Genomic DNA, 26,375 nt, shown 5'->3' with positions numbered 1-26,375 from the left:
CAGGTAGCAAGTGTGTTCTCACTCTTGAGAGACTGGATTAATTCTCACAGGAATGGATTAGTTCCCCTGAGAATGGATTTGTATAAAGGGAGGTTCCTACTAATGTTTGGTCCCTCTTTATAGGTGTCTGCTTTTATATGACCTTCCACCATGTTTTTACCCAGTATAAAAGCCCTCACTAGAAGCTAAGTAGAAGCCAGTGCCATGTCCTTGAACTTCCTAGCCTGCAGAATCATGAGCTAAAGAAACCACTTTTCTTTATAAATTACCCAGCCTCAGGTATTCTGTTATAACAACAAAAATTGGATTAAGGCATGGGGGCCTATACCATAAATAGAAAAAATATATACAAAAGTTTTATCATCAAGGTTAAGGTGGGGGAATACATTGACCTATATGTTTGAAAGATTTATATACCTTACACAAAGTGGTACAATAGAAACTCTAAGTAGATTGTAAAAAGCTAAGAATGTATGTTGTAATTCCTATAGCAACCATTAAACAATAATTCAAAGAGCTATGCTAAAAGCCAATATATTTAAGATTTTAAAAATATCCTATGACTCACAACAAAGACAGAAAAGGAGGACAAAGGAGACAAGTTGAAATTAAATAACAATATAGGAAACCTAAATCCAACCATATTAGGAATTACATTAACTGTTAATTAACTTAACATCCCATTTAAAATACAATGATTTTCAGAAGACATTAAAAAGCAAGACCCAAATGTATGCTAAAAATTATTTCTTCGAGAGTATCAACAAAATGGATTAACCTAAAAAGCAAAACTGTTCAAGAAAAATAAGACAGAAAGAGAGAGAAAATCAGGAGAGAACACAAATGAGAGAGTGAAGAAAAAATTAAGGCCATTTGATAGTGAAAAGGGAGTCCATTCTGTAAGAGAGTGTAAGAATCCTACATGTTTATGCACCTAATAAAAAGCTTCAAAATGCATTAAGTAAAAACTGATAGAAATAAAAAGAGAATGCCACAAATCCACTATTGTAATATGCAGCTTCTGACCTGGCTCCCAATTATCCCATCTCCTTGTGTTCATGCCCCTGTGTTTGTGCTGAACCTCATGACTTGCTTCTAATCAATGGAATATCGTAAAAGTGATAGGATGTGACACTTGTGATTAGGATACAAGGTCTTGCTAGAACTCCCTATCTCCCGGGCACTCTAACTTCTTCTTTCAATTCCTCACTTTTTTGAAACCACTGCCAGGTTGTAAGATACTCATGTGGAAAGGAACCATCTGGGCAACAGCTCTTAAAAATCTGAGGCCTCGGCCCAACAACCCAAGAGAAAGTGAGTCCTGCCACGAAGCACATGTGTGAACCAGGAAGTGAGTCCTTCCCATCAAGCCTTGAGAAGACTGAAGACTTGTGAGAGATCCAGAGCTAGAGAACCCAGCTAAGCACATTCAGAATCCTGACCCACAGAAATTCTGAAATAATAAATAGGTGATTTATGTCACTACATTTTGTGGTAATCTGCTGTGGGGCAATAGATAACTACCATAGCCATTACAGGTTAAAGGTTTCAACACCCCTTTTTCAGTAATTGATAAAATAAATAGATAGAAAACTCAGGATGTATTACAGAAGACTAAAAATATTACCAACCAACTTTCCCTAAATGTAATTTATACACTTCATTCAATAACAAAAGAAAATATTTTCTTTTCAAGTGAACACAGATTATTCATTAGAATAGATCATATTCTGGTCCATAAAATAGTCCTCAATAAATTAAACAGGATTGAAATCATTCAGAGAAGGTTCTTTGTCCACAATGGAAAGGGTAATCAATAGCAGAATAATGTCTAAAAACAACCACCCAATATACTGAAATTTAAATCACATTTCCAAGTAAAATGGATCAAACAAAAGCCACTGGAAAAATCAGGGAAAAATAAACTAAATATAAATGAGAAACAGCAAATCAAAATATGAGGGATGCAGCTGAAGCAGTGCTTAGAGAGAAAATTATCACATTAAACTCTAATATTAGAAAAGATGAAAGCACTCAAATCAATTATCTACATTTCCACCATAACAAACAAGTAAAAGTAAATCTCAAGTAAGCAGAAGGTAAGCATAAGGAGTGAAACCAATAAAAAACAAAAAAGAAAACAGATAAATAAAAAAGACAGTCAAGTAAAACCAAAAGCTGAGTTTTTGAATAAGTAAATGAAATTAATAACCTCTGTAAGACTTACCAAGTATTTATCAAAGAAAGGTGAAAAAGAGAGGTGGCAACGTGCTAGCAGACCTCGTTCTCGGCCCCTCCTGGGCCTCGGCATCCACTCTGACCGTGCTTGAGGAGCCCTGCAGCCCGCCATGGCACTGTGGGAGCCCCTCTTTGGGCTGGCCGAGGCCGGAGCCGCCTTCCTCTGTTGCCTTCCTCTGCTTGCCGAGGTGTGGAGGGAGAGGCGTGGGCGGGAACCCGGGCCAGAGTGAGTTCCCGCGGGCGCCGGCCAGGCTCGGCTGGCGTCGCACACTGAGCGGTTGTCCGGCGCCGCCGGCCCAGGGCAGTGAGGGGCTTAGCACCTGGGGCAGCAGCTGCAGAGGGTGCCGGCGGGTGAGCACTACGCTCGAGTTCTCGCCAGGCCTCAGCTGCCTCCCCGTGGGGCAGGGCTCAGGACCTGCAGTCCGCCATGCCCAAGCCCCGCCTCCGCCGCGGGCTCCAGTGTGGCCCAAGCCTCCCCGACGAGCACCGCCCCTGCTCCGCGGCTCTCAGTCCCTATCAACCGCCCGGAGCTGAGCAGTGCGGGTGCAGGAGGCAGGACTAACAGGCAGATCAGCCTGTGCCCCGGTGAGGAATCCACTGGCTGAAGCCAGCTGGGCCCCTGAGTCTGGTGGGGACTTGGGGAACTTTTATGTCTAGCTAAGGGATCATAACCCACCAGTCAGCACTCTGTGTCTAGCTCAGGGTTTGTAAATACATCAATCAGTACTGTGTGTCTAGCACAGGGTTTGTAAATACACCAATTGGTACTCTGTATCTAGCTAACCTAGTGGGGACTTGGAGAACTTCTCTGTCTAGCACTGTGTCTAGCTCAAGGATTGTAAATGCACCAATCAGCACTCATTTGTGTCTAGCTCAGGGTTTGTAAATACACCAATCAGTACTCTGGGTCTAGCTCAAGGTTTGTAAATACACCAATCAGCACCCTGTCAAAGTGGCTCAGTCAGCTCTCTGTAAAGTGGACCAATCAGTGCTCTGTAAAATGGACCAATCAGCAGGATGTGGGTGGGGCAGGATAAGGGAATAAAAGCAGGCTGCCCAAGCTAGCCCCAGGAACCTGCTCCGCTTCCCTATGACAGTGGGAGTTTAGTTGTTTCCCTCTTTGCAATAAATCTTGCTGCTGCTCACTCTTTGGGTCCACACTGCTTTTCTGGGCTGTAACACTCACTGCGAAGGTCTACAGCTTCACTCCTGAAGCCAACGAGATCAGTAACCCACTGAGAAGAACGAATAACTCCGGACGTGCTGCTTTTAAGAGCTGTAACCCGCCGGGCGCGGTGGCTCAAGCCTGTAATCCCAGCACTTTGGGAGGCCGAGAGGGGCGGATCACGAGGTCAGGAGATCGAGACCATACTGGCTAGCCCAGTGAAACCCCGTCTCTACTAAAAAAAAGTACAAAAAAACTAGCCGGGCGAGGTGGTGGGCGCCTGTAGTCTCCTCGGGAGGCTGAAGCAGGAGAATGGCGTAAACCCCAGAGGCGGAGCTTGCAGTGAGCTGAGATCCGGCCACTGCACTCCAGCCTGGGCGACAGAGCCAGACTCCCTCTCAAAAGGGGGGAAAAAAAAAGCTGTAATGCTCACCACGAAGGTCTGCAGCTTCATTCCTGACAGCGAGACAACGAACCCACCAGAAGGAAGAAGCTCCAGACACATGTGAACGTCTGAAAGAACAAACTCCGGACACACCATTTCTAAGAACTGTTAACACTCACTGCAAGGGTCTGCAGCTTCATTCTGGAAGTCAGTGAGACCAAGAACCCACCAATTCCGGACACAAAAATATAGATCCAAAAAGATAAAACTGATCATCTATTTACCCAAGAGATAAAAATAGAAACTCTCAAAAATACTTATACAAAAATATTTGTAGCAATTTTACTCGTAAGTGTCAAATCTTGTAAACAACTCAAATGTCGATCCACACGGGAATGGATGATCCAATTGTGATATATTTACATAATGGATTAAAACTGAGCAAAGAAAAATAAACCAACTATGGATACACGCAATGACACTGATGAATGTCACAGACATGATGCTGTGCTGAGAGACGCAAAAGCATGAAATACTGTATAATTCCTTTTACACAAAATTCTAGAACAGTCAAATCGAATCTATAATGGCAGATGTAAAACAGACATTCCCTCTGGGTGGAGGAGGTAGGCAAGGATTTACCAGGAAAGGGCACAGGGAATTTTCTTGGTGATACCAGTGTCTGCATCTTGATCGGTTATTGGTTACATTTCTCAAAAAGTCAGATTGCACTGAAGATCAGAAAAAGCTAGAGAGGAAGGGAAAGGGAGGCAGAAAGTGGGGAAAGTGGAAGGGAAACAGGAGGGAGAGAGACTATAAAGGGACAAAAAAAGAAAGAAAAAGAAAAAACTGGCCAGGTATTAGGGGAAAAATTTAGCCTGGATCAGGGATAAAAGCATAGAAGAATAGCAAAACATCAACTTTGAGAAAAATTCAGAAATAAACACTAAGATAAAAAGAAACAGCCTTTAGAGAATGGATAGAAGCTTCCAGGAATGAGCAATCTAAGTTATTTACTGTATTTCTAAGCATATGTAATTGTGTTTGTGTAATGTCCACTTTATAATAAAGTATCACATCGGCTTTAAGCATGTACGTGTGCTGCAGTAGAAGACAAGTTAAGATTTTTAGAACCTCTATGCACAGAAAATACAGTATTCTGACTTACCTACTCACATAATGTAATTTTAAATTAAAATTGTAATAATGATATAATATGGATGGATAGATCTTCTTTCTAGGCTATGCTTCAAAATAATATGGATAGAGGGATGAACGGGTATGTGGAAAGTTCGGCCAACGTGGTGAAACTCCATCTCTACTAAAACTACAAAAATTAGCCAGGCGTGGTGGGGCATGCCTGTAATCCCAGCTACTCAGGAGGCTGAGGCAGGAGAATAGCTTGACTCCCGGAGGCGGAGGTTGCAGTGGGTCAACATTGTGCCATTGCACTCCAGCCTGGGCGACAAGCATGAAACTCCATCTCAAAAAAAAAAAAAAAAAAGCAAGCTTAAAAAAAAAATGTAGTGACCATAAAATCGGTGTGCTAATTCCAGAGAAGTTTTCATTTAAAAGAATCTTTTAAGTATTTTAGTACCCCTGTTGCTAATGTTAAAAGCCCATGCATAGTGCACCTACTGGATTATCCTGTTCCGGTTAGACTGAGGATTGCTGGTTTTGCTTGTTTTAAATCAGGAAAGTTTCACAGGTTAAAGGTGCCCCAGGTGGGCAGTAAAAATAAAAGTGAAGGGAATGAGCCAAATTCTTCATCTCTGCCCAGTAAGGATCATCCCAACTAACAGGAAAGTGACTGGAAATGTGTTCATGTCAGATGGGGTGGAGGTAGCGGTGGAGCGAGTCCTAGTGTATTTTTTTTTCTATCCAGGATGTGAAAAATACTATAATTTGGATTTTTATTTTAGAAAAGAAAACTCAGGATGAATTTCCTAAAGACTAGATATTGTAGATAGCAACTCTTTGATATGACCTATTGTTAAACAAATGTGCATATTAAATATTGGGCATTCAATAAATATTTTTGATTGTTGAAATATTTGTTCATTTTTTGAACAAATATAAACCATTTTGTAATATGACTGATAAATAATTGACAAAGTAAATCAGCTTAAAATTTTAAATTATCAAAAATTTGTAAGAACAAAGAAAAAATGGCAGAGAGAAAATTGTATTTAATTAATTCCAGATGCATTTTTAGAAGTTTCTTAATATAAGAAATAAAATTACATTACCCAACATGAATGGTAACTACAGTAATCCTGTCTGGTTAAGGTAGGAACTTAAAAGAACACATGTACAAATAAATAAATTGATTTTGGTTTAATTTTTATTTATTTACTTATGTATAAATACAGATACAAAACTTGTTATCAGTTTTATGACATTATTATAAACAACTTTAATGCTGTACTAGGAATATATTTAAATATTTGGAAACTCATAGATATTAATAATAAACAGAAAGAGAAGAAATTACTCTTTCCTATTTGGGGCACTGTCGTGTCAAAATAGCAGTCTATTTTCAGTTAATCAACAAAGCTATCAGCAAGTATTTCTAGAATAACTGCAAGATGCTGTGAAATGTACAATTGGTATATTGGATTAGAAGTTTACAATCTTGATGTCTAATACACATGAAATGGTTAGATAACAATACAGCACATTATATGAATAGGTTTTAAGACAGTGTTTCCAAGAGTAAGTCTTTGATATGAGCTCAAAGAAAATAAATAACACTGGGCTGAAGGATGCACTTTGAATGATGGTAACAAAATGAGAGAGAATATTTATTATGGAATACTTTATGTACCATAATTCTTAAAGTATTCACTCCACTTCTACTATAAAACAAGTAAATTGTTTTTATTTTCTTTGAAATAAAAAACAAAAGATCTTAAACTATCCACTATTTCTTTTATATATATCTTAGCGTAGGGTCTTGCTCTGTCACCCAGACTGGGTGCAGTGGTGCAATCATAGCTCACTGTAACTTTGAACACCTGGGCTCAAGTGATTCCGCCGCCCCAGCTTCCCAGGCAGCCAGTACTACAGGTATGCACCACCATGCCTGGCTATATAAAATATTTTTTAAATGCTTATAGTCTTTTACTGTAATCATTTAAGACATAGATATCAATAAGGGAAGTTGCAATTATTTTTCTTCATTAAACTAAAGAAGTGTAATTACAGTAAGAAGTAGACTGCTATGGTATTGATCACACAATTTAAATGAAAACCTTTCCATATACATAATTCTGCCATCCAAAATTTTTTTGATTTGTTTTAAACATACAAACCAAAAGGTACTCCAATGGCAAAAGCAAACCAAACAAGGTATCCAGTTCATCTTGTTCATATAAAACATAAAAACATGATCTGTCAAAGGAATTCACAAGCTCAAAAAATTATTTCCATATGCTGCGTAATGCCAGAGGTAATTTTTAAAAATATTCCTATCATCCTAATCTTATAAACATTTTCCAAGCACCTTCTACATGATATAAACATGCTTGATTCTCTAGGGAAGAGAAAAGTAATAGAATGTTTTTCATTATAGACAATGTCCTTGAGAATCTTAAAATGCTTTTTGAGATATGTGCAAATGAAAATAGCAACAATTTCAATATCAGGAATTTTTCAGATATGTCTACTGAGCAGCGAAGACAGTGCTGACTGCAGACTAAGAATTGGGTACAAATGAAAGCTTTTGGTTTTTGGTTATGATAAAACACGTAAAATCCCTGCCACCCTTGTTTCTTTCAGACTAGCTGATTGACATAAAAAAGGGGGAAGTTAAAGCAATATGTAAATGAAAAAGCACTGAAACAAGGTGGAATGTTCAGGCTGATCTGGTGATGCAGGCCAGGGACAAAAAAGAGGAAAGATCAAGATAATCTTGTGTGATATTTGTGGCACATATAAAATACAAGCATCTTGATTAACAAAGAAAATTTGCATATTATTAGAAAAATCATTACACATATACATACACTTTGAACTATCTCAAAATGTATCCCCTAAAGGCTAAAATATTCTATTTCCCAACAATAAGTTGTAATTATGGATCTACCCACATATTTACTACACAATTTTAAAGATGACAAATTGGTTAGTTTAGCTTCATCCTCCCTCCTTTATTTTTCATTTAGTTTTTCATAACACATAAGGCTTCTCAGCATCAAATAAATTATATGGTATTTGCTGTAGGAATTATCTTTCAAATTAAAATATGTGCTTGTTAACATAGTTCCTGATGGTCTACAAGAGATTTGGGCTGTATCTACTTGATATGTAAAGAATCATTTCAGTGGGAAAAAAATTAAATCAGGCAAACTGATTTTTCATAAATAAAATTGTTTTGACTAAGCTTTTCACTTTGTAACAGCTTCTTCGGTATTTTTTAAAAACATGAGGTTTTCTTTAGAAATCACTTTAAAAAAGTTTGACATTTTCCTGAAATAAGTAGATAGCTATTCAGATAATTAATGTGCAATAAGTAGTAGGGGTTTTCTGGTCTTTAATTATTTGGGTGAGTCATCTACATTGATCACATTTATTTGCCAGTATTTGCCATTGACATCTCTGATTTATTCAATATAATCCATGGTTACGTGTATCAAGATATTCTGTATTCTTGGGCGCGCACACACACACACACACACATTCAGTCAAAAAGCAATTTAAAGTAGAGTTAAAAACAGTTTTAGCAGTAAAGTGAGTAGATTATAAGCACCTTCTGAAAAGCTATTCTCCAGGTGACTTTTTCCTGCTGCGGCTTCACTGTGACAGTGCATTAAAGTTTCATCTAAAACATTTGTATTTTGTTTACGGTTCATTGAGAAAATAAATTCTCCCAGGAGTAAAGGGCATGCTGGTGTGATGCCACTGAGAGATGTGAACACCATAATATGTATTTAATGAATTGCCATTATAAGGTGGACTTACAGCCATTTAGAATGTCAACAGATTTGTTCATTCTAATACTGGGAAACAAAATATACTTGACCGCTTCTACCAGTTCTGAAGCTAGGTTCTCTCCTTCAGTTCGAGAAGACCAGACCGTGGAGAATGGAAACAACGTTTCTCCTGAGGTTGTCAGCCAGACAGGAAGATCAACAGAGGAGACATCACAACAGAGCACCATAATAGGCACTGCCAGGGACTGCTGAGCTCGGAGGCCCTGCCCATGTGCAGGGGGCTTCAGTCTAGCGAAGGAGACAGAGCATAGGTGGGATGAAAGGAAGACCACCTCTGCTCTCTTAGACTTAGCAATTACCCCCTAACAGCTGACAGGGCCACGTCTTAATGTTGAGTTTCATAGGCAAATACATATTCAGCTTATATAAATATACATCTTGAAGTGATGCAGAAGGAGACTGAATGGACAGACACCCTTGGTGTTTTTTAATACAAACACATACTTACATCCCCTCGGGTTTCATGAATACTTAGGACACCATTTACACATTTCAGGGGAGGTCAGAACGTGGTATCTTTCTTACACTGCTGATGAGTTCCACAATGTGGGTATGCAGAAAAGCGAGAGAACAGCAAGTGGTTGCTGACTATCCCTGGGAGCCCAAGGACAGTCAGGGCTTCTGCAGGAAGAAGGAGACATCAGGGGAAAAAATGGAGAGAGACAAAATTCATCTCCTTCATAATTCTGCCTAGGGCCCACCTTAGCCTCAAAATTTGGTAGTGCTCACAAGCTAAAAAAACTAACCATGAATTAATTCCCCAAGCCACAGCTCAGTTGATCTATTTTCTTGACCTGTGTGGGACTGCTAACATACTTCTCATTCTTGAAAGCTAACCAGTCGGTTGGGGAAGCAAAATTTATGTATATTTTGTGTTTTTCAAGACCCCATTCTTCCCTGAAACAGTCTACATCCAAGGGGTAAGAGTTTCTAATTGAGAAAACAGCAGTGTCCTTATTTTTTAAGTCTTTTGAATCATTTAAATACTCCAAAATTGTTCATTCCTCATGCCCCCAAACTATTATCATTTCATAGATAATAGTAAACATCCCCATTTGACCTAAAGCACATGTATACTCTATATGTCATTACATATTAAACCATAGGTACACACATAGAGTTTTACTATTAACATAAATATAGTAAAAATTCTGATTTTACCCATGGCCATTCCTATATCAATTATAATTTTAAAAAGTAAGAAATTATAAGAGCAAAACAAACATCAGGAATGTATTTTCGTTGATAATGATAGCTTAAATTAGTATAAACCGTAAATGTTTGTGCATAACCACATTAAAAATATTTTTCCCTACATGAAGGAATTCTGACACAAACTACTAGTAATCTTTGAGCCACTGAAGTTGTAATGCACTTCTGAAACACATGTAATAATCATCAAACCTAAATATATCTCTAATTAAAACAAATCCTGCTATGAGTATGCTGATCAAAAGGAAAGTGCTCTTGATATATTGCTGTTCAATTTAGCCCTCCATCTCTTTTGCGGAAATCTCCCAGGATGATGCAAAGCCATTAGAGTCTGCTACATACTAAAGCTTCTAGTTTAACTCCAACGGCATGTGTAAAATCCTGGATTATAAATCAGTGTTACAATCTATGCCCAGAAATCCAGACTTATTGTTTAGGAGAAGTATTGGAAGAAGATACACTAAGCGACAGTTGGAGTTGACTTATCAGAAAATATAATAGTTTCAAAACAATGAGTGAAAATTTTCAGTACTTCTCCATTCAACATGTATTATAAAAAATTAGGAAGAATTACCACTCTTCAAAAATGAAGTCCATAAAGGGGTCTATTTCTGATTATTATTAGACTCCATAAAAATGTATGAAAAGATCTGGAAAAATCTGAAAGTGCTTTAAAATATATTATTATTAATATTATTTTCTTTAAATATTGCAAGCTTATCTCTTCATTGCCTACTTTATTATACCAGTGTCTTTGCTTTCCCATCTATCTCCCTGAATTTCAGTGTTAATTTCTTCTTAAAAATGTATATACCATGGCTATTTGATCCCATTGTCACTTTTATTAATACATTATACTAATAAGTCTAGTTATTTCTTTTAGTGGATCCTATACTTTTTTTAAAATTGAGATCTTTCAGCACATCCTCTGCAGAACCAATACCTGGTGTCGTTGCCATCAAATTCCTGTAAGTTTTTTTAAGAAAGAAAAAATCCAATAAGAAAGTCCACAATTTCCTGAATTTGTCTTCCATGCACCAAAATTTGGAAAATTTTAGCTTTCACATGAAAGTTGATCCTCTTTTTCTTCTCCTTTTGTTTCCTTCTCTTCTTTACTTTCTTATCTTGTAACTTCATTCCCACTCCTTTTCCCCCCTCTTGACTGCTTTCTCTTCTGCCTTTTCTCTGACCATTCTCTCTTTCATACTATTTGTTTTCTTTTTGGGTTATTAGAAGGCTAGTTAGCTGCTGGAGTTTCTTATCTACACTGAAAAGAAGCTACCCAAGAGTGTTCTTTCTGAGAACTTTTACAATATAAATCAATCCCCATTTACTGTTTATGTGAGTATGGTGCAAGTGTAAGAGAAGGGCAAGGTTACACATAATTACCTTGGCCATTTAGAAGGTAGGAGGGTTAATGACAGACTGAAATATAGGACACATAGGCAAATGAGATGATTTTAACATGAAACAGAAATTAAGTAAAAAGAAAATAAGTGTATCTTGTGCTTTCTTTGTGATAACTCACAACACCAAAATAACAAAGGTTTTTTATCTGCAGTCATTCAGTATATGTATCTTGTCTCAACAACTAGATGTAAACTAAAAGGTACTTGTATTAAACTTCTTTATATCCTTCAAAATGTAGCATAGCTCTTCATATACACCAGGTGAAAGGGGTTTCAATGACATATACAAATTATGAAATTGGTGACTACTTCAGAAACATTGGCTCAAATTGCTTGAAATTACTATCTAAGCATCTAAAAAATGCAACTGGATATAAATGTATGCATACACATGCATACACACAACACATTCCCCCAAAAAGAAAGAAAATTATATGAAAACGTGAAATTGGAAATACATTACTAGAGAAAATTATATGAAAACATACATATAGTAAGAAAAAATAATTTTCAATCTTGGTAACTTAAAAATAATCAACAATGTTTTCATTATTTTCAGTAACCTAAGTATCTGGGAATTGATCACAGTGAAAAAGCAACCTGTGAGTAGCTGTGCAATTAATATTTATAGTGAGATATTGACTTATTATGTGTACTTGGGTAGGTCATGTTATCTTACTTATGCTTCTGTGTCTCTGAAGTGACAATACTATTTGCCTTTTCATCCACCTCCTCTGCAAAGATGCTCTGCAAATAAATGAGGTAATGTTTGGGGAATGTTTGCAGCTTGGGAAAGAAACCCACTGCATACATCTAAGAATATTCCATATTCAACCCTGGTATATTTTGCCTCTGTTTTAAATTGAAATGGTACTGTTTAAGTTCTTGGGTTCTGACCAAAATCTGGGTCAACATAAGAGAATAATTATTTTTAATGTTAATTCTGAGTCTCTGTTCCCATCTCCTGCACGTGTGAGGGAAAACTGTAGGAAATAAACAAAGCACATAAATCAAGCTTTGGAAGAGAAAAATCTCTATCTGGAAGGATTTCTTTTTTTTTTTTTTTTTTTTTTTCTTTCTTTTTTTTCAATGATGAGCGTGCCCACTATTTCCCTAGAGGAATATTTCGGTCCAGGAAGGAGGATAGTGCATTCAGTGTGAGTGTGTGTGTGTGTGTGTGTGTGTGTGTGTGTGCTGTGCGTGCGCGCCCGCGGAGAGAGGGGCGGGGGAGGCGGATGAGGAGGATGAGATCATAGTTTCAGGATCCTCAGGAAACCCTGGTACTGGCAGCAGCCAGCCTCTGCTGTGCCCACATGACCCACAACTCTGGCAGCGGACCCGGCACTTCCAACATTATTAAATAATAAGAAAGCGGCTCCTACTCCAGGCTCAAACCTCCCTGCAGACCAATGGACGCCTTCTAAGAGTTTGGCGAGTCGGTGACTGAAGCGCCCGTCCATTCCAAGGTGTGTGCAAGGCGTTTTCTTCCTTGACAGCTCCAGAGTGGGGGAGGGCGCGGGGGTGGAGGAGGTCCGTGTGCCGGGCGAGGAGTGGGCGCGAGGCAGGGCTGCCGCGCTGCCCACGGCCGCCCGGTGCAGCGGGGCCCGCCGTGGGGCGGGAGGTGCACATGACGCGCAGCCCCGAATGCGCAGGGACCGCAGCCGCCCACGGCGCCGGGGCGCGGGCAAAGGCGGCTCGGCGCTGGAGCAAGGGCAGGCGCCGCACACCGAGCAAAGTCAAGAGTGGAAGCGAGCGGAGAGCGCCGGCGGGGGCAGGGATTCGCCTCAACGCCCACTCGCGGGGTTCCCACCTGTGCGCCGGCGCCGGCCGCGGCTAGCGCGAAGCATGTGCCGGGCGCCGCAGCCAGGACTGCGGCGCGGCGCCTCCCCGGGCGGCGGGCGGCGCCTCGGGCCCGCGGGGCGGCGGTAGCGGCTGCTGCAGGATGTCCGGCCTGGGGACGCGGGGCCGCACAGGTAAATCTCCGCCGCCCTCGAAGGCCCCGCAGCGCCGCAGCCCCCGCTGCTGCCGCGGCGCCGCTCGGGGGGTGGCAATGGCAGCTGGCTCCCTCGCGTCGCGGGTTGAGTTGTTTTTGTTGTGGTCGCTGCCCTCTTGGTCATCCTCGCGTGCTGAGCTGGTGGGAGGTGGCGTGTCTACCTCCATTAGGGATGATACTCACGTCGGGGAACAGTCTGAGGGGTATTGACCGGGACATCCGCGATGGGTTCCTTTGCAGCCAGCGGCGTCCTCTCGTGTTGCAATGCACTGCGGTGCCCGGGCCGATGCCAGAGTGGGAGTGGGCTCTGGGCCCTGGGGACGGGGGGCGGCGGGGGCGGGTGGGGACGGGGGTGTCTTCGGCTTTTATAGCCTGTTGCCCACTTCGAAGTTTTCTGCTGGACAGAGGGCAGGCGGGAGGTTCCTTCTGTTATCCGGAGTGGGAGGTGGAGAGAGGTGTCTGTCAAAAGACCAAAGCCAAAGAGAGAAGAGGGGTGGCGACGGCGGGGCTGGGACTCAATGGTACCACTCCTGGGACTTGATGGTAAAACTTTGCTCTTTGGCAGGCTTAGGGTATGGCTTTGGGAAGATAACTGTAGAACTTGGCAGGGAGGGGGCAGAGGGAGACGCAAATATTGGATGTACCTTGCAGTGAAGCTTACCATGCTTTAGGTTCTTACTCTAAAAATTGTCTTTTTAGTTGATGCTTATGTTTTCCTGTTATATGTCATCACTTGGCATTTAATGTGCTTGTGTTTCCTTTTGAATCTAAGAGATACTTGTACTGTTGAAGTGTACAGTTACTGATTTCTTTTAAAAAAATAATGTTTTTTTTTTCTTTTGCTTATTCCAAAGGTGGAAACTTTAGGAAAAAAGTGTTCCACATGTTCCATGGTTCTATATGGTTTAGATTGATTCACCGTCTTAATTCTTAGACCACCAGGGGGGTAGATAATGTTAATAAACAACTTTTGCAGGTGAGAAAATCCAGGCACAGAGAGGCAAAATAACTTACCCAAGGTCATACGTTTATTAAGTGTTAGAGTCTAGTTGGGCTTTTCATGCGCCCCTAATCAACTCATGATACCTAAAGTCTTCTATATTGACCACATCTTTCTATGAAGATGAGCCTTAATAGGTATGTGCTGCATGTTCAGAATAATTAACTCTTTTTCTACTTTTTCTTCTTACTCTAACTTTCAATACTAACATTATGGCAAATAATGTTTGAGTAGTTTCCTTTCACCACAATTAACCAAGTGTCCTACAATAATTAAAGTTGCATGTCCTACAGTGACTAAAGTTGCATTTCACAGCAAAGTTGAGATTTTCAGCAGTTAAGATGTATCAGCAAAGTAAATTATTATAAAGCAGATGGCTAAAGCTATATGTTTGCAATTAATTTTAAATTTCCTAGATTATTAGTCTGTTCTTTGTTCAGAGCATGGCCATCGTTTTCTTCAGAACACCACCATCTTGCAGATTTTTGAGCAATATTAGTTGTATTTAATCCACTCACTCTGGCGCGAGTTGGGCAGTTTTAAAAGAATTATGCAATTCTCTTTGGACTATCAGTGATTAGAAGCAAGCTGTATTTTAAGGGCATTCGAGTTTGTCATGTCATTTAGCCAATTGTATGTACTTTATACAGAATTGTGTAGCAGTGAAGACTGAAATCAAATTTTCTCATTAGTTCTAAGTTGAAATACTTTTAAAATCTCCACTTGTTTTAAATGAACCATGATGTGAAGAAAGGTCTCAATGGGGTGAACTCCAACTTACATGGAGAATTACTCTCCCATATTTAGAGAATTACTCTTCGTTTGAGCTTATCATAGAGCTTTCACAGTATTCATTTTATTGGGCAGATGTCTCTTAAGTCTTCATCTGTTATTTTTTTTCAAGTAAACTTTAATTGCTTCTTCACATAACGAGTTTCAAAATTATTTTGACATTCATAGATTTCCTTTAATTCTCATCTTTCACTTTAATTAAATTCAATATATATAATTTCAAACTCACACTTACTCAACATTATAAGTAAAAAGAGACTAGAATCCAACTAAACAGCACAGAAACATGATCTGTGGATATGAGAAAAAATATTCAGCTCTTCAGTGGTTAACCATCCCCTCCCCGCAACACACACACACACACACACACACACACACACACACACACAGCAGAATTATGGCTACATCTTTATTTTGGGATGCTACAGTGCAGTCCTGTGGTCAGAGTGGTTGTATGCCATCAGTCACAAGTGTTTTTGATATTGAAATTGAATTGATTTTTCGAAGTCCATTTATATATAGTGTTGATTGTTATCAAGACAAATTCTGTGATACATATATATATCCTTTCTTAACTCAGTGTTCCAGTTTTCTAGCTTCTGTTACTTATTTTAGAGACAGCTTGCTACTTTTATCTCACTTGGTAGTTTTGACATGACCTTTTCCTTTCAAGTCCCACACCTCTAGTTTGAAAGAACTGTACTGTCTCTGCTTCTACAGAGCTTCTTTTCTCCAGGTGTGGGGTGCAAGAGTGGGGTTCAATAGTGAGCAGAAAGATCTGTGAGCCCTGACTGCACAGGGGGACAAGCTTTAATAAAATAATTATACCAATAAATTTTTACTTGTAAGTTGAGGTAAGTTTCCTGAATGAAAGAAGGAGTTCTATGAGAATATCTATTAAAGGATTCTGGACTAGACATGGAGGTCAGGACAAGATGCCTGAAAAGTCACATATTTGTGCGGGAATGACACGTGAGAGGGTGTGTACTAATTCCAGTAATCTTTTACTAAATGCTTGCATGTTAATTTTCTGAATTATGTTCTGAATCAGAGATGTGTGTCACTCTAGTTATCTCTTTACTTCTGTATTCACCAGGAGACACACTGTTTCACCTCATTATCCATCCGTGGACATGGGGGGAGGGTTTACAAAACTATCAGTACTTTTTTCAAAGCACATGGGGCATGTGCTAGCTTTATGTGGTTATTCACCTATTTGCAAAGAGTTATTTAGATTTAATGTAATATAGTCATTTTCTTTCTTTTCCTTGGCAACTACTTCCAAACTAAAAGAAGTTGTTCTGTGTGGTTTGGGAGGTTTGTTGTTGTTGTTTTTGTTAAAGTGCCAGGATGTCTCAAAATAGAACTTTAATTGATTTATCACACAGTCACTGACATTCTTTCAACTACCCAAAAGAAAAGGGGAGGCTCCATAGTGATGGAGATGATATTGAGTGCTAAAGCTGCTGGGGAAATTCATATTAATGAGTTCAAGCAAACATAGGAGTGACTAAATTTATTGAACACTTACTATGTACTGAGCATCATTCTGTGGTCTCTATATAAATTATGTGATGTATTCTTTACAAAAGCCATATGAGGCTTGCATATCATTATCAAAAACTGAAGCACAAGGAGGAGAGTAACCCTGACCACTGTCACATAGTTTGAGATGGTCTTTAAAACAAAGCATTCTGATTCCGTATTTCATACTATTAAATATTGATGTATAATACCTGGCTCAGAATCTTACTGCTGAATTAAATTTCCATTGCTGTTGAAAATCATAACACTACCTAATCTGATGTTTTGATTTTTTTTTTTTAAAAAGCAGTGGAAAAATAGAACTTCCTTTATATGAATATTTTTGCCCCATATTTTATAGGTGAAAAATATACAAAACATGAAGATATATAAATACTAGACAAAAACAGATGACTAGTAGATTATGAGAAATGTTTCATTATATTATGTATTTTTAATTCAAAAATGGTATATTAAGCACCATTTGAAACTATTAAAGTTGTTAAAATCAAAAGTATAAGAGTATCTATATTAGCATTTTAAATGATTAGGAAAATAACTTTAACAGCTAAAGATTCTGTGATCATTCATTAATGTAAGAATTTTAAGGCTGGGCGCGGTGGCTCAAGCCTGTAATCCCAGCACTTTTGCAGGCTGGGGCGGGGGGGTGGATCACCTGAGGTCAGGAGTTCGAGACCAGCCTGGCCAATATTGTGAAACTCTGTTTCTACTAAAAATTCAAAAATTGACCGGGCACGGTGGCTCATGCTTGTAATCCCAGCACTTTGGGAGGCTGAGGCAGGCAGATCACGAGGTCAGGAGATCGAGACCATCCTGGCCAACACGGTAAAACCCCGTCTCTACTAAAAATATGAAAACAAATTAGCTGGAGTGGTGGTGGGCACTTGTAGTCCTAGCTACTCAGGAGGCTGAGGCAAGACAATGGTGTAAACCTGGGAGGTGGAGCTTGCAGTGAGCTGAGATCGCACCACTGTGCTCCAGCCTGGGCAACAGAGCAAGACTCCATCTCAAAAAATTAAAATAATAATAATAATAATGTAACCATCTAAAAATGATTTATTCCTCAATTTAAAAGTAGATTCATCAATAACTGATGCTCTCATTCTTTTCCAGTGAGAGTTGTATTTAGTCAAGGAATAATAAAAGCAATGGTTTATTTTTGAGTGAATGCATGTGGTAGCCTATTTGACAGCAAGTGAAAGCTAAGAACAGTGCCAATACCTGCCCACAGCAACCAAATTGGGTTTTCTGAACAGATTTGATAGTATCAACATGGTACAGAAATCAGAACAGCTATGTGTGTATCTTTTCTTGTCACCTACCCCAAAATAGACAAAAGTATAATTTCTGCTATCACACATTGTTATAAAAAGTGTGCAAACATATAAATCATACTATACATTTATTTTGCGTTGCCAAATGTAATCTGCATAATTGGAATATATTCAATCAGTACTTTTAATTAAACATTTTATTTGGAGATAATTCAAGGTCCATATGCAGTTGTAAGGAGTAATACAGAGATCCCATGGTCTCTTTACCCAGGTTTCCCCAATGGTAAATTCTTGCAAAATGATAGTACAATATCACAACCAGGATGTTGTCATTGATACAGTGGTGAACAAATTCCAGCACCAGGATGATAATTCCTATTGCTCTTCTATGGCTACAACAACTTGGCTCTAACCACCACCCACCTCCAACCCCTTAATCCCTTGCAATTATTGATATGTTCTCTATTTCTATAATTTTGTCATTGCAACAATATTATATAAATGGAATTATACATTATGTGAACTTTTGGGATTGGTTTTTCCACTCAGCATAGTTTTCTGGAAATTCATCTAGGTTGTTGCATGTCTCAATAGCTTATTCCTTTCTGTTGCTGAATAGTATTTTGTGGCATACATGAGCTATAGCTTGTTTAACCATTCACCTATTGAAAGACATCTGAGTATTTTTTCCAATTTTTTTAACTACTGCAACTAAAATGTTTTGTAGTACTATGGACATTCATGTAAATATTTTTGTATTAATGTATTATAAGTATTAATTTCTTTGGGATAAATTCCCAGAAGTTGCATGTTTACTTTTATAAGAGATTACCAAAGTTTTCCAGAGTGAATGTGCCGTTTTACATCCCCATTGACAATATATGAGAAATTAGTTTCTCTGTATCTTCACTAGCATTTGGTGTTATTGCTGTGTTGTATTTTAGCCATTCTGATGGGTGTGTAGCAATATTTCGTTGTGATTTCAATTTGCATTTCCTTAAGACTAATGATGGTGAACATCTTTTAATGTGCCTATTTGTCATTTAAATGTCTTCCTTGATGAGATGTCTTTTCATTTTCTATTTGGAATGTTTGGGAATTTTTTATGCTATGTTTTGAGAATTCTTTATGTATTCTCAATAATGGTTCTTTGTAAGATATGTGATTTGCATTGGGAATATTTGTGTGGATTTATTTTGGGGTTTCTTATTCTTTGGAAACCTATTACATAGATTTATATATAAGTAACTATTGAACTCATAATAGATTGATTCCTCCCACCTTGGTTTTTTTTTTTCAAAATTGTTTTAGCTATTCTGATTCCTTTGACTTTTCATATAAATTTTAGAATTATCTTGTCTACATTAACAAAAAATCTTCATGGGATTTTGATAGGAATTATGTTAAAACTACTTAGCAGTTTAAGGACAATTGACGTTTAATCCATACACGTGGCATATTTCTCCATTTATGTGAACATCTTTGATACCTTTTATCAGTGATCTGTAGGTTTTGGGATTAAGTCTGGTACATATATTACTGGACTTACATATGAGTAACTTTTAAGCAATTTAAAATAATAATGTATTTTTAATTTCAGTGTTGAGGTATTCAGTGCAAATATATTGAAATTTAATTGATTTTTATGTTTATCTAGTATCCTGGGAACTTCCTGAACTCACTTATTAGTTCTATGTGTTTGTGTGTGTGTGTTTGTGTGTGTGTGTGTGTATATATATATATAGTTGTTGTTGCTTGTTTTGATACTGAGTCTTGTTCTGTTGCCCAGGCTGCAGTGCAGTAGCATGATCTATACCCACTGCAACCTCCACCTCCCCGATTCAAGCAGTTCTCCTGCCTCAGCCCCCTGAGTAGCTGGGATTACAGGAACCCAACCCCAGCTAATTTTTGTATTTTTCGTAGAGAGGGGGTTTCACCGTGTGGGCCAGGCTGGTCACAAACTCCTGACCTCAGGTGATCCACCTGTGTCAGCCTCCCAAAGTTCTGGGATTACAGGTGTGAGCCACCGTGCCCAAGCAGTTCTATATTTTTTTGGCACAATTGTATATGTTAATGAGGTACAATGTGATGTTTTTATATGTGTGTTCAATGTGATATGTTGAATCATGCTAATTAACAGATTCATTAGCAGATGGTAGACCGCCATCATGTCATCTGAAAACAGAGACAATTTTATTTATTTCTAATCTATATGCCTTTTGTTTCATTTTCTTGTCCTATTGCACTGGCTAGAACTTCTGGTACTATATAGAATAAAAATAGAGAGTGCAAGCATCTTTGCCTTTTGCTAATCTTCAGTGGAAAGCATTCAGTCTTTCTGCATTAAGTATAATGTTATCTGTAAGTTTTATGTAAATGTTATTTATCAAATTGAAGAATTCCACTTTGATTTCCATTTTTTCCTGAGTTTTAAAAAAAATCACAAATAGGTATTGATTTTTGTCAAATGCTTTTCTTCACCAAATAATGTGATCATATGATTTTTCTTCTTTAGCTTCTTAGTATGTTTGAGTACATTGATCAATTTTTAACTATTGGAACAGCCTTGCATCCTTGCAATAAACTCCATTTATTCATTATGTATGATTAATTCTTTGTATGAATTACCAAATTGATTTGCCAATGTTTTGTTAAAGATTTTTACATCTATATTCAAATGAGGAATATTGACTTGTAGTTTTCTTTTTTTGGTACTGTTTTTGGTATTAATATCAGGATAATACTAGCTTTATAACATGAATAGGGATGTGTTCGCTCTTCTGTTTTCTGAAAAAGATTACATAGGATTTGTGTTATTTTTTTAAACAACCTTTGGTAGAATTCTCCAGTGAAATCACCTGGGCTGGGAGATTTCTTCTTTAGACTGTTTTTGGTTTTAGTTATGGGACTTGATTTCCTTAATATCTATATGAGTGTGCTAGGGCTGACATAAAATACCACAGACTGTGGCTTAAACAACAGAAATTTATTTCCCCACAGTTCTGGAGGTTAGAAGTCTAAGGTCATGGTGTTGGCATATTTGGTTTCTTCTGAGGCCTCTCTCTTTGGCTTGCAGATAGCTAAGTTCTCACTGTGTTTTCACATCATCTTTTCATCAGTGCTCAAGCATCCCTGGTGTCTCTCCGTGTGTCCAAATTTCCTCTTTGTGTAAGGACACCAGTCAGATTGGATTAGGCCCTAATCACACCCTAACAGCTACGTTTTAATTTAAACTTTTTTTGATCTTAATCACTTTCTTTAAAAGTCCTATCTCTAGTAGAGTCACGTTTTGAGATCCTGGGGGTTAGGACTTCAACATATGAATTTGTGGGATGACACAATAATGATCTGTTTCATATTGTGTGAGTTACTGTGGTTTAAGTTGATTGAGGAATTGTTCATTTCATCTCAGTTGTCAAATTTATTTGTGTAGAATTACTCCTAATATTTCAAATTATTCTTTGGATGTCTGCTTGGTCTTTAGTGCTATTCCATGTTTCATTCCTGATGTTACTAACTTGTGTCTTCTCTCTTCTTTTCTGTCAGTTTTTCTAGAGGATTTCAATTTTATTCATCTGTTAAAAGAACACATTGTTTCATTAATTTTTCTCTATTATTTTTCTGTTCTCTATTTCATTGATTTCTGCTCTTATAATTGTTATTTTCTCCTATTTTTCTTGGAGAAAGATAATAATATATTTTTCTATATTCTTGGCAGGGAGCTAAGATTATTGGTTTGAGATCTTTCTTCTTTTCTAATGTATGCATTTAGTGCTGTAGATTTCCCTCTCAGTTCTGCCGTCACGGTATCCCATACATTTTTGTATATTGTATTTTCATTTTAATTTAGTTGAATGTATTTTTAAATTTCCTTGAGATTTCCTCTTTGACTAATTGGATATTTAGAATTATAGTGTTCAATTTCTAAATGTTTGAAGATTTTTCCCGCTTTCTTTCCATTATTGACTTTTAGTTCGATTCTGTTGTATTCAGAGAACACATGCTGTATGATTTCAATTCTTTTAATTTGTTGAGGTTTATTTTAATGTGTTATACCTTGGTATATGTTCCATGGGCACTAGAAAAGAATGTAAATTTGGCTATTTGGGGACAGAGTGTTCTATAAATGCTGATTAAATCATGTTGGTTGATGTTGCTGTCAAGTTCTTATATGTCTTTGCTGATTTTCTGTCTAGTTTTCCTATTAATGAAAAAGTATATGCCATCTCCAGTTATAATTGTGAGTTTGTCTATTTCTCCCTTCATGTCTACCACTTTGGCTTTACATATTTTATAGCTCTGTTATTTGGTGCATACATATTTAGAATTATTATGTCTTCTTGGTGTATTGACTTTATTATTAAATAATGCCCTTCTCTCTTTCTGGTAGTTTTATTTGCTCTGAAGTCTACTTTGTCTGATATTAATATAGACATTTTTAATGTCATTTTTCCTTTAATGAATGTTTGCATATCCCTTTTTCCATCCTTGTACTTTCCACTGGCCCATATTATATATTTTATTTGAGTTCCTTGTAGACAAAATATAGTTGGCTCTTATTTTTAATGCACTCTGCTAATATCTGTCTTTTAATTGGTATATTTAAACCATTTACATTTACTGTAAATATAAATACCATACTTTAGTGCTTAAATCTGCCATTTTTTGTTTGTTATCTCTATTTTGGATTTCACTGGGTTTTTTTTCCTACCATCCTGATATTGAACATTTATAGAATTCCACTTTTATGTGTATAGTGTTTTTAAGTGTGTCAGTGTATAAAGTTTGTTTGTTTGTTTTTTGAGACAGAGTCTCACTGTGTTGCCCAGGCTGGAGTGCAGTGGTGCAATCTCGGCTCACTGCAAACTCTACCTCTCTCATTCACACCATTCTCCTGCCTCAGCCTTCTGAGTAGCTAGGACTACAAGCGCCTGCCACCATGCCTGGCTAATTTTCTTTTTTTCTCTTCTTTTTTTTTTTGTATTTTTAGTAGAGACGGGGTTTCACTGTGTTAGCCAAGATGGTCTCAATCTCCTGACCTCGTGATGTGCCTGCCTCGGCCTCCCAAAGTGCTGGGATTACAGGCGTAAGCCACCACACCCGGCCAGGTGTTTTCTTTTCTTTTCTTTTTTTTTTTTAATCATCATTCTAAGTGTTACATCATATACACATAATTTGTCACTGGCTACTGCTGTTGTCATCTTATCAATTTGAACGAAATATAGAAACCTTACCTCCCTTTACAACCTCCATTTATAATATGATTGTCTTAAATATTTCCTCTGCATACATTTGGAACCACATCAGACAGTGTTATAATTTTTGCTTCAGTAAGCAAAGACGGAAGGTCTGTTGCACTTACTGATATGTTTTGCTTCTTTTTTCTTGAAGTTCTAACCTTTCTTCTTTTATTGTTTCCTTTTTGTTTTAAGAACTTTTCTCTAGCCATCCTTTGTGAGCAGGTCAGATCTGCTAGTGACAAAATATTTTTGTTTTCCTTTAGCTGAGAATGTCTTGATTTTTCCTTTCTTCCTGAAAGATTTTCACTGGATATAAGATTCTAGGCCTTTTCTTAAAGCAATTGAAAAATGTTGTGTTACTTCCTTTGTACTCCATGTATTCTGATGAAAATCCATTGTCATTCTAATGGGTTTTCTCCTTTGGTAAAGTAACATTTATCTCTTGCTGTTTTGTCTTTAATTTTCGTAAATGTGACTATGATGTGTCTTGGCATGGATATCTTTGGAGAGTTTTTTTTGGCATTCAGATTTACTCAGGTGTTTAAATCTGTAAGTCTATGACTTCTGTCAAATTTGGGAAGTTTTCAGCCATTTTTAGCAATTTTTCAGCCTCGTCCAATTTTTCCTTTTCTTCAGGTCTCCAAGACATAAATGTTAGACCTTTTTATTTTATTGTCACACAGTGTATTGATTTTTTATGGCTGCTGTAACAAATTACCATACAGTTCATGCCTTACGGAAGTGCACATTTACTTTCTTGTGGTTCTGAAGGCCGGAAGTCAAAAATCAGTTTCATAGGGCTAACATCAAGGTATTAGCAATGCTGCTTCCTTCTGGAGGTTCTAAGGAATAATCTATTTCTTTGGTTTCTCTAGCTTCTAGAGGCACCTGTATTCTTTGACTTACAATCCCTTCCTTGATCACTCCAATTACTTTCCGATGTGATCGTATTGCCTACTTGCTTTTCTGTGGCCAGATTTATCTCTGCTCTCTGCCTCCCTCTTTTAAGGACACTGTGATTACATTTAGGACCCACCTAGATAGTGCAAGTCACTCTCCCTATCTGGAGAGCTGTAGTATAATCACATCTACCAAATCTCTTTCTCCGAGAATTCACAGCTTCCAGGGATTGGAGCCATTCTGCTGAATACCTTTGGGAGCCATTATTCAGTTTACCACACACAGGTTTCTGAGGCTCTCTTTCTCTCTCTTTTTATTCTCTAATCTGTTTTCTCTGTTACTCAAATAGAGTGATTTCTATTTTTCTATCTTGTAGCTCCCATGTTCTCTTCTGTCACTCACATTCTGCTATGGAACCCACCCACTGATTTTTATATTTTGGTTATTTTTTTCAATTCTAAAATTTCTACTTGAAATGTTTTTCTTATGACTGCTTTAACAATTTTGTCAAATAATTCTAACATCTCTGGGATCTTGTTTTTGGCATCTGTTGATTGTCATCTTTCATTCAGTTTGAGATCTTCCTGGTTCTTGGTATGATGAATGATTTTCAATGGAAACTTGGCCATTTTCTTATATGTTAAGAGACTGAATCTTATTTAAACTTTCTGATTTAGCCAAGTTCCACTAACATCACCTCAGTGAGCATCAGGTGGGGAGTAGAAATCAGGTTCCTCACTCAGTCTCCCTTGACACCTGAAAGGACTTCACATTACTGTAGGGCAAAGTGGGAATCCGGGCTTCTCACCAGGTCTTCACTGATTCTTCAAGCTGTGACGGGTAGAAGTGCCTCCTTTCTGTTCCCCATGTGGTCTCTCCACTGACACACTAGGGGGACAGAAGAGGTGGCCTAATGACTGCTGGGTCTTAATGACAGCCTTGACTCTCCATTAAGCCACCCGTGACACCATTCCAGCAGAGAAGGAGAAGGGAGACTCAGTACTGCAAGGTAGGTGTAGAACTCCAGGATCCTCCCATAGTTACTATTGACAACATAGTGGTAGTGAAGAATAGGGGAGTCTTTATTACCATTTGTGAAAATGAAAGTCCCAGCTTTTTACTTGGCCTTCTATGGCATCATCACGGTGGGGATGCGAGAAGTTGGGGTGTCTCGTTACAGCTTGGCAAGGGTGGAAGTGTAGGTTTTCTACACAGCTTGTGTTGGCATTGGTGTGGTAGAGGCACAATTATTTCTGTCATCTGTGGCTATAATAGAGCAGTTATTGCCTAAATTGGTTTTTTATCTAGCTATGCTGCTCCTTTCCTGTTCCTTAGGTCAGAGAGAGTGTGGTTTTGTTGGCACCCTTTTAAAAGTTGTGCCTGATGGCATTTCTGGGTTTCCAGTTTCTTTAGCCCCAAGTATTGGATATGTGAGGCAACACACAATTTCAGGGAACTCACCATCTTGTCATTCCTTGAGCTCTGAGGTACCCTAGCTGATTTGTCTTCTTTTCTCCAGCTTTCAGTGTCTTTGTATGTTTATTTTATGTATAAAATACAGGAGTTTTAGTTGTACTTAGTAAGAAGAGTAGGGAAGTGTTTTTTCTCCTTCTTCACAGAAGCAAAAGCCCAATCTATATGTTTTATGCAAGCATAATCTGAGAAAAATCACTCCCATTGATTCTCAGAGGATAAATCTCAGAGGGTTACTGCTTATCTGTTTCTGAATAATCAACACTTGACAGGTAACTGGGATGAGTGAGTCCTCAAGTGGTGATGCAGATAGATGTGTTCACAGTGCAGTCCATCAGTGTAGGATTCATGGACCTTAGGCAGGTACTCTTACTCCCCCAAATCAATCCTCTCTCCCCTCCTGGAAAGCCATTACTGTAGGCTGTGGCATAGTTGGAGATTTCCCCCACTCTCAGAGGTGTCTTCTCTGGTGGGATTCTGGAACCACATCATCCCAGCTCTTGTACTACTCTCACTAAATGTTCTTTAGTTGCAGGAATACCATCCACCTGAAATGTAGTTTTGAACCAGTAAGTGCATGAGAAAATGTTTATAAACTAAGAAATGGTGAACACAAAATCCATATTTAAACTCTGAGGAGCAGTTCCTAGAAAGTATTCTTATTAATTTCTTTTGATGTAAAAATTATGCATTAAAAATAAATGTACTGATTTGTCAAGTTGTTTGATCACTACTTGGTAGGTTAAGTACAAAAG

General features: G+C 38.1%; 1 protein-coding gene across 4 annotated transcripts in view; it reads left to right on the top strand.

The window, feature by feature from the left end:
* The first annotated feature begins 12,644 nt into the window (after window positions 1-12,644).
* The window catches only part of DTNA (dystrobrevin alpha), a 386,077-nt gene continuing 372,346 nt past the window's right edge, over window positions 12,645-26,375 (top strand). For 2 of the 4 annotated variants that reach the window (XM_023207711.3, XM_023207716.2), the window contains exon 1: window positions 12,667-12,869. The gene's annotated coding sequence lies outside the window, so the exon portion shown is untranslated. Of the gene's footprint in view, window positions 12,870-26,375 lie in introns of all 4 variants that reach the window. The other 2 variants (XM_023207708.2, XM_023207719.3) reach the window with 2 other exon arrangements.

This window comes from Piliocolobus tephrosceles, chromosome 18 (genome assembly GCF_002776525.5).
Source record: "Piliocolobus tephrosceles isolate RC106 chromosome 18, ASM277652v3, whole genome shotgun sequence".
In the NCBI taxonomy this organism is placed as follows: domain Eukaryota; kingdom Metazoa; phylum Chordata; class Mammalia; order Primates; family Cercopithecidae; genus Piliocolobus; species Piliocolobus tephrosceles.
This window is presented reverse-complemented; position numbering and strand designations above follow the sequence as displayed.